General features: G+C 48.0%; 1 protein-coding gene across 23 annotated transcripts in view; it reads right to left on the reverse strand.

The window, feature by feature from the left end:
• The window catches only part of FBRSL1 (fibrosin like 1), a 533,464-nt gene that overhangs the window by 99,406 nt on the left and 418,111 nt on the right, over positions 1 to 15,947 (reverse strand). The gene's annotated exons all lie outside the window — the stretch shown is intronic.

Here is a 15,947-nt window from a genome sequence, read left to right on the forward strand (position 1 = left end):
TGCAAACAGTGCTAGTTCTTTAGGAGGCCACGCTGGTTTGCTGACATAAACTGTGAGTTGTTACCAACACGCTGCAATGAACTGACACCAGCCTGCTTGGAGGAATGTGTTTTACGTCCCGGGCAGTGAGTGCAGCCAGCCTGCCCATCTGTCTCCACAAAGCAAGTACCTTAAGCACATGGAAGATGAAATACTTGGAGTTAAATCTATCATTACCCTGTCTACTGTAGGCTCTAGGAAACCAAGCGTTTAAACCAGCAGAACCCAAACCATTGTCTGGAATAAACTTCCCCGTGGCTCATGGTGCTGAGCTCCCTTTTGGTTTTCGGCTGCTACATCGTATTAAAGGTAACTGAAAATAGAAGAACATGGTTTCCAAACACTACTCTTCTATGGAAGCAATGCTTCCTGTAGTTACAACTAGGGTTATTTGATCCAGCAGGAGAGGAGTTGGTCTGTGCCATGAGAACAGGAAGAAGCTGAGACTCCTGTACTCGTCGGTGCTCCACACAAGGAAGAAAGCAGACAGCTCCCAAACACACACGTAGTCACGCATGTGGTTTTCACAGCCAGCATGGACATCACCTACCAAACCCCTTCATCTGCATTAAAGGTTCAACTAGATCTCACTGGCTGTGTGTAAAAGTGGTTTAAACTGCAGGTTAGAAGAATCAGGTTACAACACGCTCGGTCCTCGAAAGCAAACAAAAAAAAATGTTCCAGCATGGCTTCTCCTGCTTCCCAATTCAGTTCAACCACAAAAAAAAGTTTGGATGGTCCTTGCGAAAAATATTAAATACATCTGTAAGCCCTGGATAAGCTAGTGCCTTTTTTCAGCAGCTTACATGCACCTTACATACTTTGTTGAACATGAGGAATAAAGCCACTGAGCCAATGAGATAGGTGTTGGCATACACTGAAGGTCCTCAAAAAGTGAATGTCCTGTACATCACAGGCACAAGAAAGCACACAGTGCTAACTCAGTCCTGTTGTTTAACTACCAAGCCAGTTAATCAGCTCACCCATGGCACATACTCCTACCACACCAGCTCCAGTGGCACTGCAGACAGGTCCTCTGCCAAAACAGTCTTGTCTGTGTGGGTATCACAGCTAACAAAAAAGCCACCACTGTGGAACTGGGAGTTAGCAGCACGCCATGAGGCTGGATGGGCGGACAAGCTGTCCAGGAATAGTATTTCAGTCTCACCATCAAGAGAATCGGCACAAGAGCAATATGTTAATTTCTTTCTAAAGATGCTCTTCAGGCCCAAAAGATTAGGGATGCCATTCACAACAGGAAAAATGATGCTACTGAGAACCCTCCCTCCCAGGCACCTGCAAACAGTTGTATTTCTGCACCTCCAGAAAGTGATGGGCCCCTGAACATGACTGGGTCTGGCACTTCTCACGTGTGGCAAATGCATTCCCACACAAACTGCCCTTCCATCCTTCCTCAACCAATAGCGGTGATGGCTCCTTGAAAGTACAAAGAGATCCAGATCAGAGTTAAAAGCCTTCACATTCAGCAATACTATTTAGTGAACAAAGCAGCAAAAATTAAAGTTGCCCCAGTGTTTGTGTTGTGTAAATCCCAGATAACAGATCTTCTCCCTAATCCTAATGAGTCCTTCCTATTAAAATCTTTATTAGCTTTCAGCTCTGCAGATTGCCCAAAGGCTCATCAGTTTCCCTATCTCTTAGTACCAAGATCTGCTTTAACTTTTACAAATAGCTCTAAGATATTTCTCAGCTTATCAGCATTGCCAAGCAGTCTGTCTTATCATTACTATTGCAGATAAAATAAATGAGCTCACGATGATATGAATAATGGCATTTTCTGTAGGCTGGTTTCCTATTACGTTTTCAACAGATTGTAGATTTCAATTTAGGCACAAAAGCAAGAATTACAAGGAAGGGTGGGGGCTTTCTTCCCTGTCTTAGGGCACAAGCTATGGTTTTAGGTTCACCTGATGCAAGCTAATAATTAGTTTTGAAAGGGAGCAGAAGCACCTCAGCTTTGCCCTCTCTGAAGACCGAAAGCACAGTTACTTGTGGGATGTTTTTTCAGCTGCATTTGCTGGAGAGAAGCAAGGGCTAAACCACACTCTGCCTAATGAAGCCATCTTCATTAGTTTGCTCCCTTCCCTTGCAGACTAGGAACACCAGTCAGGTTGGGAATGGAAAGCATGAAAAGCAATAGAACTGCATCTGAATTAAAAGACGAGGCTACAAAGGTCTCTGACGCCTGCTCGGGGCTGATTAGCACGAGGCGCGTGTGGCACCACTGCGGCACACAGCGGATTCCACACCACAGGCTGCGGGAAGAGACACAGCATCCACGGGAGACGGGGAAGGGGGAGGATGAACACGTCTCTCCCCTCGCTGACAGCGAGCAGGGAGGTCATGCTCTGGCAACCATTTTCTGGCTGGTCCCTGCAGCAATCACTACAGGGTTAACAGCTTCTCCGTTCCCCAAATTCCTCGCCCTGTCACTGTAGCAAGGTTATCTATTATTGGCAGTGACAGGTGAAAATTAATCTCCTAATTATTTCTTGCTGTGTAATCTGCACTGAAGTAGTAACGTAAAAGGATTACAGTACACCCTCTACGGAAGGCTTTGCTAGAGAGCCAATCATCCAGGGAGATAGGAGGTATGTGGTAAGGAGATATTTATGACAGATTTCCAACCATTTTGAAGGCAGACTATAACTTTATAACCTACAGTTCTGGAGTAAGGATCTACTTGCAGGTATCTTAACGGCCAAAAGGCTTTCTACTGTTGAGTAATCCATGGAGAAAAAAATCCCCAAATTTATACCCTTTATGTCCCTGATTCCTCTTTGGTACAGCAGTTACTGCATCACGTACAGAAGTTTTCTACCCCGACAACAACATTATTGCAAACAACGTACCCAGCTTGCTTTGACTCAGTATTAAAAAGCCTGTAGCTATCTTCCACGGCAACATTTTTTCCACAAGAAGCCAGGCTGAATGCTTTCAAAATTAAAAGTATTTCTAAAAAATCTCATTTTGTAAGCAAGCTAGAAATATCTTTGGTAACAGCACAAACAGCCACCTTGAAAAGCTGCCTTCATGTAAACTCTAACACTTCTCCTACCACCCACCAGAAAGCAAGGTTTATTTTTACAGTATTAAAGAATACACTTTTTTTAATCATTCACCCCTTCAATGCAGCCATATAAGGTACAGATGGATGTTCTGGAGAGCCTATTTTTCTACATCCATGTCAACAGCACCATCCTAGTTTAAGTTTAGAAGAACCAGCAATCACAGGTTGCCATTCTTACAGTTTGAAATGGCATTAGCTACCTTGAGAGATGCTCTCGTGCTAAATCCCGCCTGTGAGGTGGTTAATGCAGGATCACTGTTTGTAAAGCTCTGGCAGGGTAAGGGGCTGGGGCAGCAGGGAAGATGACCACCCCGGTGTCACCATCTACAGTCAAGCCCTTCCACCAGTATCAGTCACAGTTTTCAGTTCCCTTGATGGCAACAATTTCTACAGGGTGCAGAAACATCACTGATTCTACCCTCAGTGCTTAAACCTAGCACCATTTTCCACCTTTTTGGAAAGCCAAGCCCTACCACATACTTTGAAAGCCACACAGTAGTCAGCAGAGAGTGGCCACCACTCTGGTTTGCATTTCCAACTGAGTCACTGTTAGGTGAACCAGAACAGATAACTGACACAAAGCAAAACCACCAAGACCACCCCAAAACGGGTCCCAGGCACCCCTCCGGGCTGCAATGTGCGCCCGCAGCCACGAGGTGGCACACGGAATACTATGAAATATTATCAATGAAACACTGAAATCAAGGCCAGGACTTGAAGAAGAGCCACTGCACCTCCAACTTCCTCATGAAGAGACAGCGGTGCAGACCTGCCTCCCCCTCCAGAGCCTCCCTCTGGGGTCCCTGCACCACCTCGGCTGCTGGAACCTGCCCCAGGGCCATGTTCACAGAAACCCGCGCATCCCTAACTCAGGGGACAAAAGCTGGACAAGAATTACCCGAGTCACCAGCATTCGGGTTTTAAACGAGCAGCTCCAATTAGGCAAATTCCCCAGCAGTGACAGAGGTGTTAAGGCTGTTCACCTTTTCCTCTGTTGGTTTTAACACCTCTGGGCCTGAGCAGCTCCGTGCTCACCGCTGGGCTCTGAGTGTGAAACGCGGTGAAGGGCAGGTGTGTGGGGATGAATTATTTTCCTGTTTAAAGCAACTGCTACTAAAGAAGTTAAGGCTGTATTTAAGTAATTTTAAAGTGCTTTCTTCAGTCAGCTCCTAGGCAATCCTTCGGATATTACAAGGACTCTGAAAACACGTATCCAGCTACCAAGTTTTAGTGAATCCACAGTATCACATATATGCATTTCTACATATTTTATTCACACCACCATGAGGATAAGGTCGTTTGTGTTTACACCATTAAGACTAGAGATTTTCTTGTCCTTAGGAGCTATTTTCAATATAGAAACAGAAATAAATTAATGCAACCCAGAACAGAACATAAGCCCTTAATGGCTTACCCTTGGTGTTAAATAAGTAAGGGAATTATTCAAGAGCATCTCTCATTTTGCAGACGTTTTAATCTTATGGTTACCTAATCTCTTACATAGTAGTTACGAGAACAAAAGAAATGTGTATAAAGGCAAAGCACCCACCTACTAACATATCAGTACTACTTTTAACAAGCCTATTTTTCAGTAATATGTTTTCCTTATGGAAATCTGAAGAACAAATTCCTATCCATAGGCATTTTCCCCAAATGCTCCATCATCAACCTCATTACGCGATACAGAAATTCTCCCAGGGGATATTATGTAATAGCAATCCCTCCTTCCCCTCCCTAAGGAATATATTTCTCATTACATCTCCTGGTAATTGACCACTGTAGGAAATAATTTCTGGTAAAACCATATGTTTCTTTACCTAGTGCAGAATTTCCGTCTTATTCAGAAGAATAAAAGGCTGCAAGAAACCCTAAAATTTCCATTTCTGATGCAGAATGCCAATCTTTGCTCAAACATGCTATTAAGCGAGGAGCAAGGTGTTCTTATACCTGCCTGACTTCAGATCTTGTAAATTCATAAAGTCATTAAAATTAACCAGGTTACATTTCCTATTCCAATGATACAAATAATTTGACTTGCCTACATCCTCCATAATGGCCTTCAAAAGACTGCTTCATATTCAAATGTATCCAGACAGCACAATCCCTAGCTATTATGGGTCACTTGACACAAGGATGCTGGGAGCCAAGGAAAAAAGAAGAAATAAAAGATTTAAGGCAGAAAATGACATACACATCTGTGCTTCCCCAAAGCAGTGCAGCACAGGGGCTGACTGAAGAATGCAGCCCTCTTCATTGCCACTTCTGTCAACATCTCACCACTAAACATCTTAACAGCTCTTGGTTTAAAAAGCAACAACAGCAAACATGGGTATCTGCACCCCTTACCAAAAGTTAGCACTTTAAATTGCACCATTCTTGCAAAATAAATACCAACTACTGCTAAATATCTGTAGTTTATCACTGGAATTTGAAGCACACTCCAATCCCTTCTTTAACTTAAAAAGGCAAGAGCTACTTGTGACACCACTATTCGATTCAGTCAGCCCAGGCCACAAGGTCCAACATGACTGCGTGTCCTGACAGAGTAATACTAGGATGTATTTTGCTATTTATGAGAACAGAGTGCCACTCTCCAATAAACAAGGCTTTAGGTTTCACTCAGAATAACCCACCTTCCAATTTAAAATCACTCTGTACCAGCAAAAACTCAGTATCCAGCCACATAAAACATGCCTGCTTGTTTTATACCATTAACCTCCTCTGGAAAAGAGGATCCGGCAGCCCGAGCTAGTGCCTTTTGGCTTTAGCACAGGGCAGTTTGAGGGAACCGTGTTCAGCAAAGAAGAAAATTCTTGAAGAGCTTTACAAGTCTGCCACTTGTAGGAAGTTAATGCTGTGTGTATAAATCAAGCAGCTCGCCCTTGTAAGTCTGTATGTGGGGAAAATCGGATTTATACGTAAACATAAACCTCTGATCAGGGATGACCAGAGATTTAACTCTCTAGAAAGAAGAATGGGGAGACTTTTCCTGTAATACCTCAGCAGCCATTCCCAGTTGAACGAGGCTTTCTGTCAAGAATCGATAACGAAGTAAATAATTCCAGTTTCGGCGGCGCAGGAGAGAGCGGTTAAGGACGCTCTCCAAGACCCAAAGCAATCATTCAGAACAGTAACTTACATAACAAGAAATTATCTTTGTTACAGAATTAGGTTAAAAGGACCTCAGATACTGTAACGTTACAAAAAAATCAGGACATGCCTTGAGAAGATTAGCTCGCGAGCAGCCTCCCGAGATAAATGCGCAACTTCAAGAAGATTTTACAAGCCTAAAAACCGGTTTAAATTCCAGAGAGACATACAAGCTTTTGCCATTTAAAAAGGTCCCCTCTTGCCTTCTCTCTGCCTTCGCCTTATTCCTGAGCTCTTCTTCCAAGCCATCTTTACCTAACCAGTGATCTGGAAATCTGCCTTCACCCCCCCTTTCCCCTTTCAAATTTGTCACTTTAAACACACAGGGTTTAGTTTCTTAATTGGATTAATTTTTCTCTGGAGCTGGGCAGAGGGGCACAGCAGCAGCGCCTCCAGCACCGTCTGCCAGGCTGGAAGGAGGACGGGGCAGCTCTCAGGCCAAAAGACACACGGAAAAAATAACGCATGAAAACCATGTTAAGAGTTGTTATTTCTTTGTGCGCAGACGGGGCTCGGGCCGGCTCCGAAGGGGTTAAATCGCTGGCTACAGATCTGGGAGTTTGTCACCGGTTTTGATCGCCAGCAATGCCGGACCTAACGCTGTCCTCGCCCGGCAGCCCCTGTACAGCTCCGCCTGCCCAGAGAGCATCCCAAGGAGCCGAACCGCCGCGTTCTGCCGAAGAGGAGCACTAACGGGCGGCGGTCACCGAGGGAGGGAAACCGGGTCCGCACGGCTTGGGGGCACCTGGGTACCGGAGACGGGGGGGGGTGTCTCACCCTGGCCCCGCTCTCGGTCCCCTAACGGAGGCAGCGGTTCAATCGCTATTAGTTTTGTGTGTGTATCCCCTCCTGGAAGTGGGGGCGGTAAGCGGGATGCGGTCGCACTGGAGGAATGTGCGAAATGGGGTGGAAAAAAAAAGCAGCTTGGGAGCGCAGCGCATCCCGGCAGCTCCCCGCTGCTGCGGCTCTGTTTTATTATGTTATTTAATTCAAACACACCCAGTCTTCCCCCAGAACAATCCTTCTCCATAATTCCGTACGCAGAGCTTCTCGGTTCGCCTCCGGCAATGGGTAACGACCGGTTTCTGCTTCTCCGCGCTTCGCCCCGCCGCACCCCAACATCCATTTCCATTCCCCCCCCCCCCCCCGGCAGAAAGGGACATGAACTGGCCCCGAAAGCAGCCGGGGCTGAGCAGGGGAAGGGGGGTACTGGGCAAACGGCGCGGCCGGAAAAATCAAACCACCTCGTCGGCTGCACCGAAAAAGGCACAAGAAAAAGAAACAGACAAAAAAGCCCCGCACGCACCCAGCGATCGCACCGGCGGAAAGCGCGGCGATTTCCTTCTCCAGTCTGCTTGCGAACCCGCCCAGCTCCCCGGCTCCCACAGCCCGGCAGAAAAGCGCTGCCCCGCAGCGCAACGGGGCTCCGGGTATGGAGGAAACAGCGCGGGGATCCCACCCGCCCCGCCGGTACTTACCCCGCAGCGCGCAGACCATGGCGAGCCCCGCCGGCGAGCCGGGCCCCCGCGGGACGATCCACGGGGTGAGACCGGGCGGTCCCCGCGGGCGCGGCGAGAAGCGGAGCCGCTCGGGGCCCCCCTGCAGCGGCACAACGCGGCGCCTTGCCCGGAGGCGCCCCGGGGATCCCGCCGGCCCCCGCGGCAGTCCTCCGCCGCTCGCTGCTGCTCCTTCGCTCCTCCGCGGCGTGCAGACAACGCGTCTCTTCACCTTTCTTTATCCCCTTCTTTTCTTCCCCCCTGTTCTTTTCTTCCCCTCCGGCCGGCCGAACCCAGGGCTAGAAGTTCGCGCCCGGCGGACCGCGTCCCCGCCGCCCGGTCAGCCCCGGAGGAGCCGCGCAGACGGCGCTACGGGTCCATCACCCGCGGGGCCGCGGCGGGGCCGAAAACAAGCGTGGGGGGAGGGGAGGGGGGGCAAAAAGCCCACGGACACACCAAAAAAAAAAAGGGGGGGCAAGAATAAAAAATAACAAAAAAAGAAACCAGAAAAAGAAGCGACCCCGGCGGCTCCGGCCGGCATCCGACGAGGGAGAGGGGGAAAGCTCAGCCCCGCAGGCAGCCCCAACCCGGCCCCATGCAGGGGCTTCCCCCGGCGGCGGGTGTCTCGCTCTCGCTGCGGCTCACGCCTCGGTAACCATTATTCCCACACATGGACGAGGAACACCCGCTCCGCACCGCTCCTCGGGCGCTCCGCGGCGCGACTGCTCCGCGCCCAGCGCCGCCCGCCCCGCGCCCGCCCGCCGCCAGCCCAGACCAATCCACCCGCGAGACGCCGATCCCCGCCGCCGCGCGCGCGCCCGCCCCGCCCCGCCGCGGGGCACGCGCGGGACCCGCCGTCGAGGCGGTGGGGGCGCGCGCACCCGGATGAGGGCGCGCGGGCGGCCCCAGAGTTGGGGGGGGGGGGGGGGGGGGAGGAGGAGAAAGCGCGCGTGTGCGCGTGTGCGCACGAACGTGTACAAGGAGCGTGTGTGCACACTGTGCGTGCAGTGCGTGTGTGTGCATGGCCTATAGCTCTGTGCAGGCTGGGCACGAGCTGTGTCCGTGTGCACGGTCTGCATATGCCTGGCTCATGCGTGCGATTTACATGTGTGTATGTGTGTGCACGTGGTGTGTGCACGCATGGCATCTGTATCAATGTGGGCTGTGTTCACGGTGTGTGTGCACACAGCCGCTATCTGTGCGCTCATGGTGATGGGTTGTGCACGGTGCGTGTGTTGTGCCTGTGTGCACAGGGGTGTGCGTGTGCATGTGCACAGTCTGTAGCTCCGTGCAGTGGGTGCACATGGCCCCCACAAGTGCAGAGAGTGCATGTTTGTGCTCTCTGAACACACAGACGTGTGCACACTGCCGGACCCACTCAGTCCTTCTGGTGGGCTGAGGTTGGGCACCTTTGCCTTCTATACTGGTTGCAGGCTCCAGTGTCCCTTGACATGCATTTGGACCTCTGGGGGTTTGGATCCGGGTGGAAGGATAGAAGAAAACCAAAGGAAATGTTTGATCGTGATTAACCTTCACATTGCAAAGCAGTTGTTAGTAGGTACATTTCATACAATCACCACTGTGGTGATTCATAGGTGCTTTAAAGGGTTGATCAATGGCCACATTGCTCCCTGCGGTGACCCTGCACTCACCAGCAGCCACCAGCACAGCCCCAGCACTGCGGCTGCTCAGGGGTTGGGATTGGAACTGCCCGAGCACGGCCTTGAGGAGCTGTATGAAAACCTTTGGGGAGAACGGCGGTAAACATCTGTATACTATTAAACCCATTAGATGTGTTCATTATTTTATATTGATTGGTATATCACTACACAAAGTTAATATATTATGATTATTAGTATATTGTTAAATCATTAAATACGACAGCAGATGCAATAAATAATTTCCAGGGGATCTCTGCTGACATTTAGAAATTGATGGCTATGTTTTTCCTCTTGCATCCAGGCTGCCTGCAGGACTGCAGCAACGCACTGCCTGCTCTGATCTCCTTCCCCTGCTCTCCTCTGCAAGTAAAGGCAGATGAAGGAGCCTGCTCTGCCATGCCCAAGTTTGCATTTTAAAAGATGAAGCTGAACTATTACAAGCCCCAAAGAAACCTGTTGGACAAGGATATTCAAACCACTTGCACGGAAAGGGGAACCACAAGAAGGATCTGCACTGGAGGCCGTATCTCAGTGTTGCTCAGGGAGAAGAACACTCTCCTGCAACACCGACAGGGTTTTCATGTGAAAACACAAGGACAGAGCTTGCCCTTCCACCAGCAGCGCTGCCACCTGCGTCTTGCAGGTACCTGTCCTGTGAGCTCTCCTGACCATGAAGCACAGGAGCAAAAGCATCCCCAAAGCCTCAGCTCAGACTCCAGGTCACTGGGGCTCATGGATTTATGGCACAGCTCCTCATGAAACAGCAGATGTTGGAGAGCACGCACATCTGTATCTCTACAGCAGGGGAGCTGGATGCCAATCAGGGTTAATTCGGGATAAATTTACAAGAGCGCACAGCATGACCCAAGGTACCTCTTTATTGGCCTACTACAGGCCTGCTAAATACATTGGCCGACTACTACACATTAAAGCCACATGAGCTTATATGTTCAAAATGAATTTTACAGGAAGACACAGGGATAGAAAAAGGAGGAGAGCCTGTGTCACAAATGACATCCAGATGTGAAAACACTGTAAATACAAACATCAAAAGGCTCACCCCTCCAGATCTTGCAAAGACAACACTGGAGAAAGGACTTGCTGCATTTAAACAAATATGCTTGGCAAGGAAGCCAAGGAGTCTGCTGGCCCCAGTGCTCAGCAAACCCCCACGACCCAACTGGGAATTAATCATTCATCAAGGCAAACACACAGCAGATATTATGCCATCCTCTAGACAGTCCAACCTTGGTTCAGGGGCAGTGAAACGAGATGGATGGGGAGGTGTTTTCCTAAGAAGACCAGGAGTTTAATAACTCAAATCTGAAACCTGCGCACCACAAAGCATGTGAGTATTTAGATAAAGTCTCCAGAGCTATGACATACTTCTCACTAGAACTGCTATCATCCAGGGATGGCTCTTAACCCTTGCCAGCTGCATGGAATTACTAAATAAATAAGTGCCTCTTAAAGCCTTGCTATTTGCTGCAGTGAAGATATGACTGGAGTGATATCCTAGAAAATATGGGGTATCTAGTAAACTACTTGGCAACTTTGTCTCAAAACGTGGCAAAAGGCCATTGCCCTGGAAGAGCTCCTGAAGAGCTCAAAATCGCCATTCACATTGACCTACAAGAGGAGGATAAACCAGCAACTAGTCACCTTGAGTGATCCTGGACCAGGGACTCCACCCAATCCATCACCTGTCACACTGTCGCTTTGCCTTCTTACCTACCTCCGACTGCAGTGACCACCACAGGGGACAAGGCTGGCTTGAAGCGGGGCAGAGGAAACCTAGAGGAGCAGAAACTGTCTAACACCCTTCCAGGAAAGCAGGGAATGGAGGGGTGAGTGGAGCAGGAAGGGTGCAATCTAGGATGCTTATTTAGTGTCCTCGGTTCAGCCCTCGAATGTGCAAACCACGATGTCAATGTTGGGTGTTCCTTGCTTGAACTCTCCCCTCGGCGCAGCGTGGCCAGGCACGGGCTGGGGCACTGTGAAGGCGAAGCTTAGGTGAGGTGTATTCTTCTTTTCTCATCTTTTCAAGATGCTATCTGACCACCAACACCTTACACACGGTGTGAGAAGGCCACACAAGGGACTCCATACCAAGCTTGAACTAATCTCGTGAAGATGCTGGGATACCAGGGTGTGGGGATAGTGTGAGTACTTGCAGAGAGATGAGATGAGATGAGATAAGATAGGCTGCTATCGCTTTTACTCAGATCTGACTCAATGCAGCAGGATCACAGCCAGGCTCTCTACCAGCATTGTCTATCCCAAGGGGAGAGTCCTCCCTCCAGACAGGCCTCCATCTGACCTGACTGGTGCTTGGAAGAGAGCACAGAGAACTCTCCTCACACTCTAAGGCAGACCATGCTACTTGTTTTGGAGCTAAAAGCTTCAAGCAGTTTGAGAGTGGCAGTGCTAACAATAGGAGAAGAAAGCACTTAACCATAGCGCTGCATAAAGATGTCATGAGGAAATCAGGATTTTACAGTAGGGAGAGTAGAAAAACACGCAGGAAGAGCTTGGATAAACTCCGGGCTAGATTCAATAAGAGACGCCAGCCGCCTCCTGCACTGCATGCCCCCACCTGGACTTCCGCTGCGAGGCAGCCAGAGAGAAGTTTTACTGAATCTTGTATTGAGTCTGTCTCTAGGCTGGCAGCTGCGCCTGGTACCCTCACCAGGGCCTAAAAATAGAAATGGAGTCACACAGGAATTTGCAGGGAGACTGTTAAGATATGCTCTGATTCGCTTAAAGAGAAGGCGCTGGGAGCCAGTGTGGAGTTGTAGCCTGCTGGACATTGGGAGCTCCTGGACACCGGGAGCCGCGGGCCTGAATGCAGACTGTGAGGCTGAGCTCTCCATCCCGGAGTGCTGGTGGTGCACGCCTCTTCTCCCATCCTAACAACACTGCAGAACTATTTAGCCATTGGAGTATCACATTACATGCAAAATCTATAGCTGCTCAAGAGCTTAATTTCGACATACAATTTTCACTTGCTGAACAGAAAAGGGAGGGGAAGCCTGAAACTGTCTAAACAAAAGAATGTTTTTTTCCACTGCACTTTCAAATGCTCATGAACCGAACAGAATACAGTTAGAGACGGCCCTTCGCCTCAGGGCATCCAAGGCTATGGCTCCAATTAAAGAGAACAAGGATACAGGAGGTGGTACCTCCAGTCTGATTGCTCTCGCCTGGGGCAGCTAAGCCTCATGAATAAACACCGTTGACTCTAACTCTCAACAAAACAATTACACATTTGTTTTTAGAATACATTTTCTTAGCCTTTCCACTTGCAATTTTTGCTACTATAAACTAGCCAGGACAAGAATAAATACCTTTGTGATTCTCTAAACATCCTTGTAATTGCACTACTTCACTCATGAATGTGTATTTCAACAGAAGAAAAGATCCCAAGTGATATGAAGAAATGCTTCTTTGAAGTAACCTTTCAGAACTAGATGCAAAATGTTTACAGCTTATTACTATTACAAGAACTCCTGTTCACGCTGCCAGCTACATGAGTGAAAACCTCAAGCACAAATTCAGTTAGACACAAGGAGATGGCAAGACTTGTCTTCGGTGGGACTGTCCCACACTTGCCTGTGTGGTCACCAGTGTGGGGCAGTCCCCAGGGCTCCACAGCTCCCCATGTACCCCTCAGCCCTGTGGGACCTCCTTCCTGGCCACCCCCCATGCAGTCAGCCTGCAAACAGGGCCCCAAAGGGATGCTGCTGAGCTGGGAGGGGGTGCTCCCACACCTCTGAAGTGAGGGCTCAACTGTCTCCTGGATGCAAATGAAAGGAGTGGCAAGACTTCTATTGTTGGGGAAAGTCTAAACAGAACAGGCAGATGAATCGAAGTGAAAGCGGGTGCGTAACTTCCACCCACCCCAAGTACCCAGCTATTCCAACAGACAGGACAAAACCCGGATTTATGAAGATAGCCCCAGCTGGCCCTTACAGGTTTAGGGTTCTCAGGTTCTCATAAAGATGAGTGCAGAGGTAAAGCAGAACTCTCTTTTCCTTCTGAGGGCAGCCTGGGAAGGAGAAGGAGGATTTACTCAACTTTCTAAGGATTTTTCCCAGAAAAACAAGCTATTTCTGCAAAGCTGAGCTGCCAACCACCAACCATTATTTCAAAATACCAGGCCTTAAACTGCAGTTTCTGTGCTTGGCAGAAAAGATTTTGGCCAATAAATGCACTTTTTTTTTTTTTCCTTAGAAATGCTTCCTGGCTGGATTATTATCCTCCTCCTCACTGTTAGTGTACGGATGAGAAAATACAGAACAGGAAAGTAAGGCACAGCCTGCTACCCTGCATGGGCAACACTCATGCTGTGGATTTGGGAGCGACTAAGCGATACGTTAACGATACTGGTTCCACATCCAGAGACAAGCAATGTTGCCTGCTCCGAGATGTTATTTATATATTGTGTTAAGCAACAATGTGCAAATGAGCTGGAGAACAAAATATCAGACGTGGCAAGATGTTACAGTGCAGTACTACACAGCACAACAAAGATAAGTGACTCTCCGTATGGGGCCCTGTATCCTAGGAGTGTTTATACTTGATTGTATAATTGGGACCACAGCCAGCTCATCCTAAAATATACAGCATGAGTATGGTTAGGCATTGCATCTGTAACATATACAACTTTAGATGTCAAAGCATCTTTGTTTGAAGTCAACAGCAATAAAAACTGCATTTGTACGAGAGCTTAGCATGTGGGAATACATATTGCTAAACCAGGATGTTAACACATGGCCCTCCTCAGCCTGCTGCTGCCAAAAGTATGCCTTTCAAAATTGGGATGAGCATGCCAATAATCTGTAGGTTATTTTAAAACTTGGAGAGATGTACAGCAATCATCCAGTGTTGGAGGAGACTCTTTCTGGGCAAATTTGCCTTTGGTGGAAACTGGCATAACTCCTCTGCTTTGAAAGATTTGGGTCCTTCGCATATATGGTCACGGTATGTGTAAAATACCCACACCAGGATTTTCCCGTCGTGTTTCCTATTGCAGACCCTTTGCTTAGTCACATAGTGACCAATTATTCACTTACATAAATGAAACTTTCAAATTTATATCAACTTTCAAATGCATACAAACCTATCTTTTGAAGGCCTCTATCTTGATATTACTTCATTAAGGCGCAGAAATGACATTAGAACTGTGTTAAGATTATGGGATTTCTGTGAATTCCTTTCCTGGATATTAAACTTAAAACAAATATTATGATTGTATTCCAAAAGCTTGAATGGGCTGATAATTTTGAAAGTGCTACTTTGGCATCAGTGTACAGCTCTGTTCTTTTATGTATGTTTTGTTAAAACACAAAGAAGCTCTATTTATGAAAAGCCAGTCTTAAATCTATAGTTTGTGAAGCCATAATTTGTGGTTGCAATTATGGTTAATTTAACAAAGAAAGCCTTTTGGTTCACAGTGCACCATACTTACTATTTTTCATAAACTATCAGAGCAAAAAAACAACCCCTTCAACATGTCAGATATATGATGATCCAGCAATGTTGCAATTTTCCAACTCCTATTTTGTGGTATACCATATTATAGGCACAGGAATGCTACATCATTTATTCTGGAGCACAGCCCTGTAATTATTGCTGGCAAACTACTAATTACATACCACCATCAAATCTAACAATTTTCCCAATAAAAAAAAAATAACTACTTTCGTGTGGAATATAGCAAATAGAGTCGTGAGTGCACGCATGTTTTTATTTTAACACGCATGCCATATGGTATTGATCCTCCACTCACATACCCTTCACCTAAAATATCCATCCCGACCATGGGATTCTGCAAGCTCTACATTATGGTACAACACCATGGGGCATGGGAGGTCTCACCCATGAGCTCTGGGTCTGAACTGGCATCTCCCCACACACGAGGACCAAACCTCTCAGGTCACATGTTTTTTGGCTCGGTCTGTTTAAAATTCAGGCCGTGCCACAAAATGGGGGTCTTGATCTTGAGCTCCCCAAACTCAAGGATTGTCAGTTTTGGAATTTTGCCATTGGTTCATCTTTACAATATGGTTCTACTTCTGTGTCCCTCTGTGAAAGCAATGGTTAGAGCTGTGGAGAAAGCCTGTCAGCTGGGCAGAAACCTGCTTCTCTGCATCCCAAGGAGCTCCAAGAGCCACGGCAAATTTCAATTGCAGAGCCGCACAGCTTTGAATCACTTCTAGGAAAAAAAAGGAGTGACTGTGGGGAACAGGGAGCAAGCAACAACAATTCCCTGAAGATAATGCCCTACATGCACTGACATTTCCAGAAATCAGCTGCAAATTCGACAGCTTGGAGCAGCACCACCATTCCCTCGCAGTGCAGGAGGAGCACGGGCAGGAAAGCAGCAGACGCAACGTGGAATCTACATGCTTCTACTGGAGGCTGTCAGTGCCTCACACACTGGGGTGATTTAATGTACTGTCCATACCCGGGCTTCCCATGGGCTGTCAGGGCACGGCGGCAGGGACG

The sequence above is a fragment of the Pezoporus flaviventris genome, unplaced genomic scaffold (genome assembly GCF_033815535.1).
Source record: "Pezoporus flaviventris isolate CSIRO_AGI_PZ_B2104156 unplaced genomic scaffold, CSIRO_AGI_Pfla_v1 ptg000041l, whole genome shotgun sequence".
Lineage (NCBI taxonomy): Eukaryota > Metazoa > Chordata > Aves > Psittaciformes > Psittacidae > Pezoporus > Pezoporus flaviventris.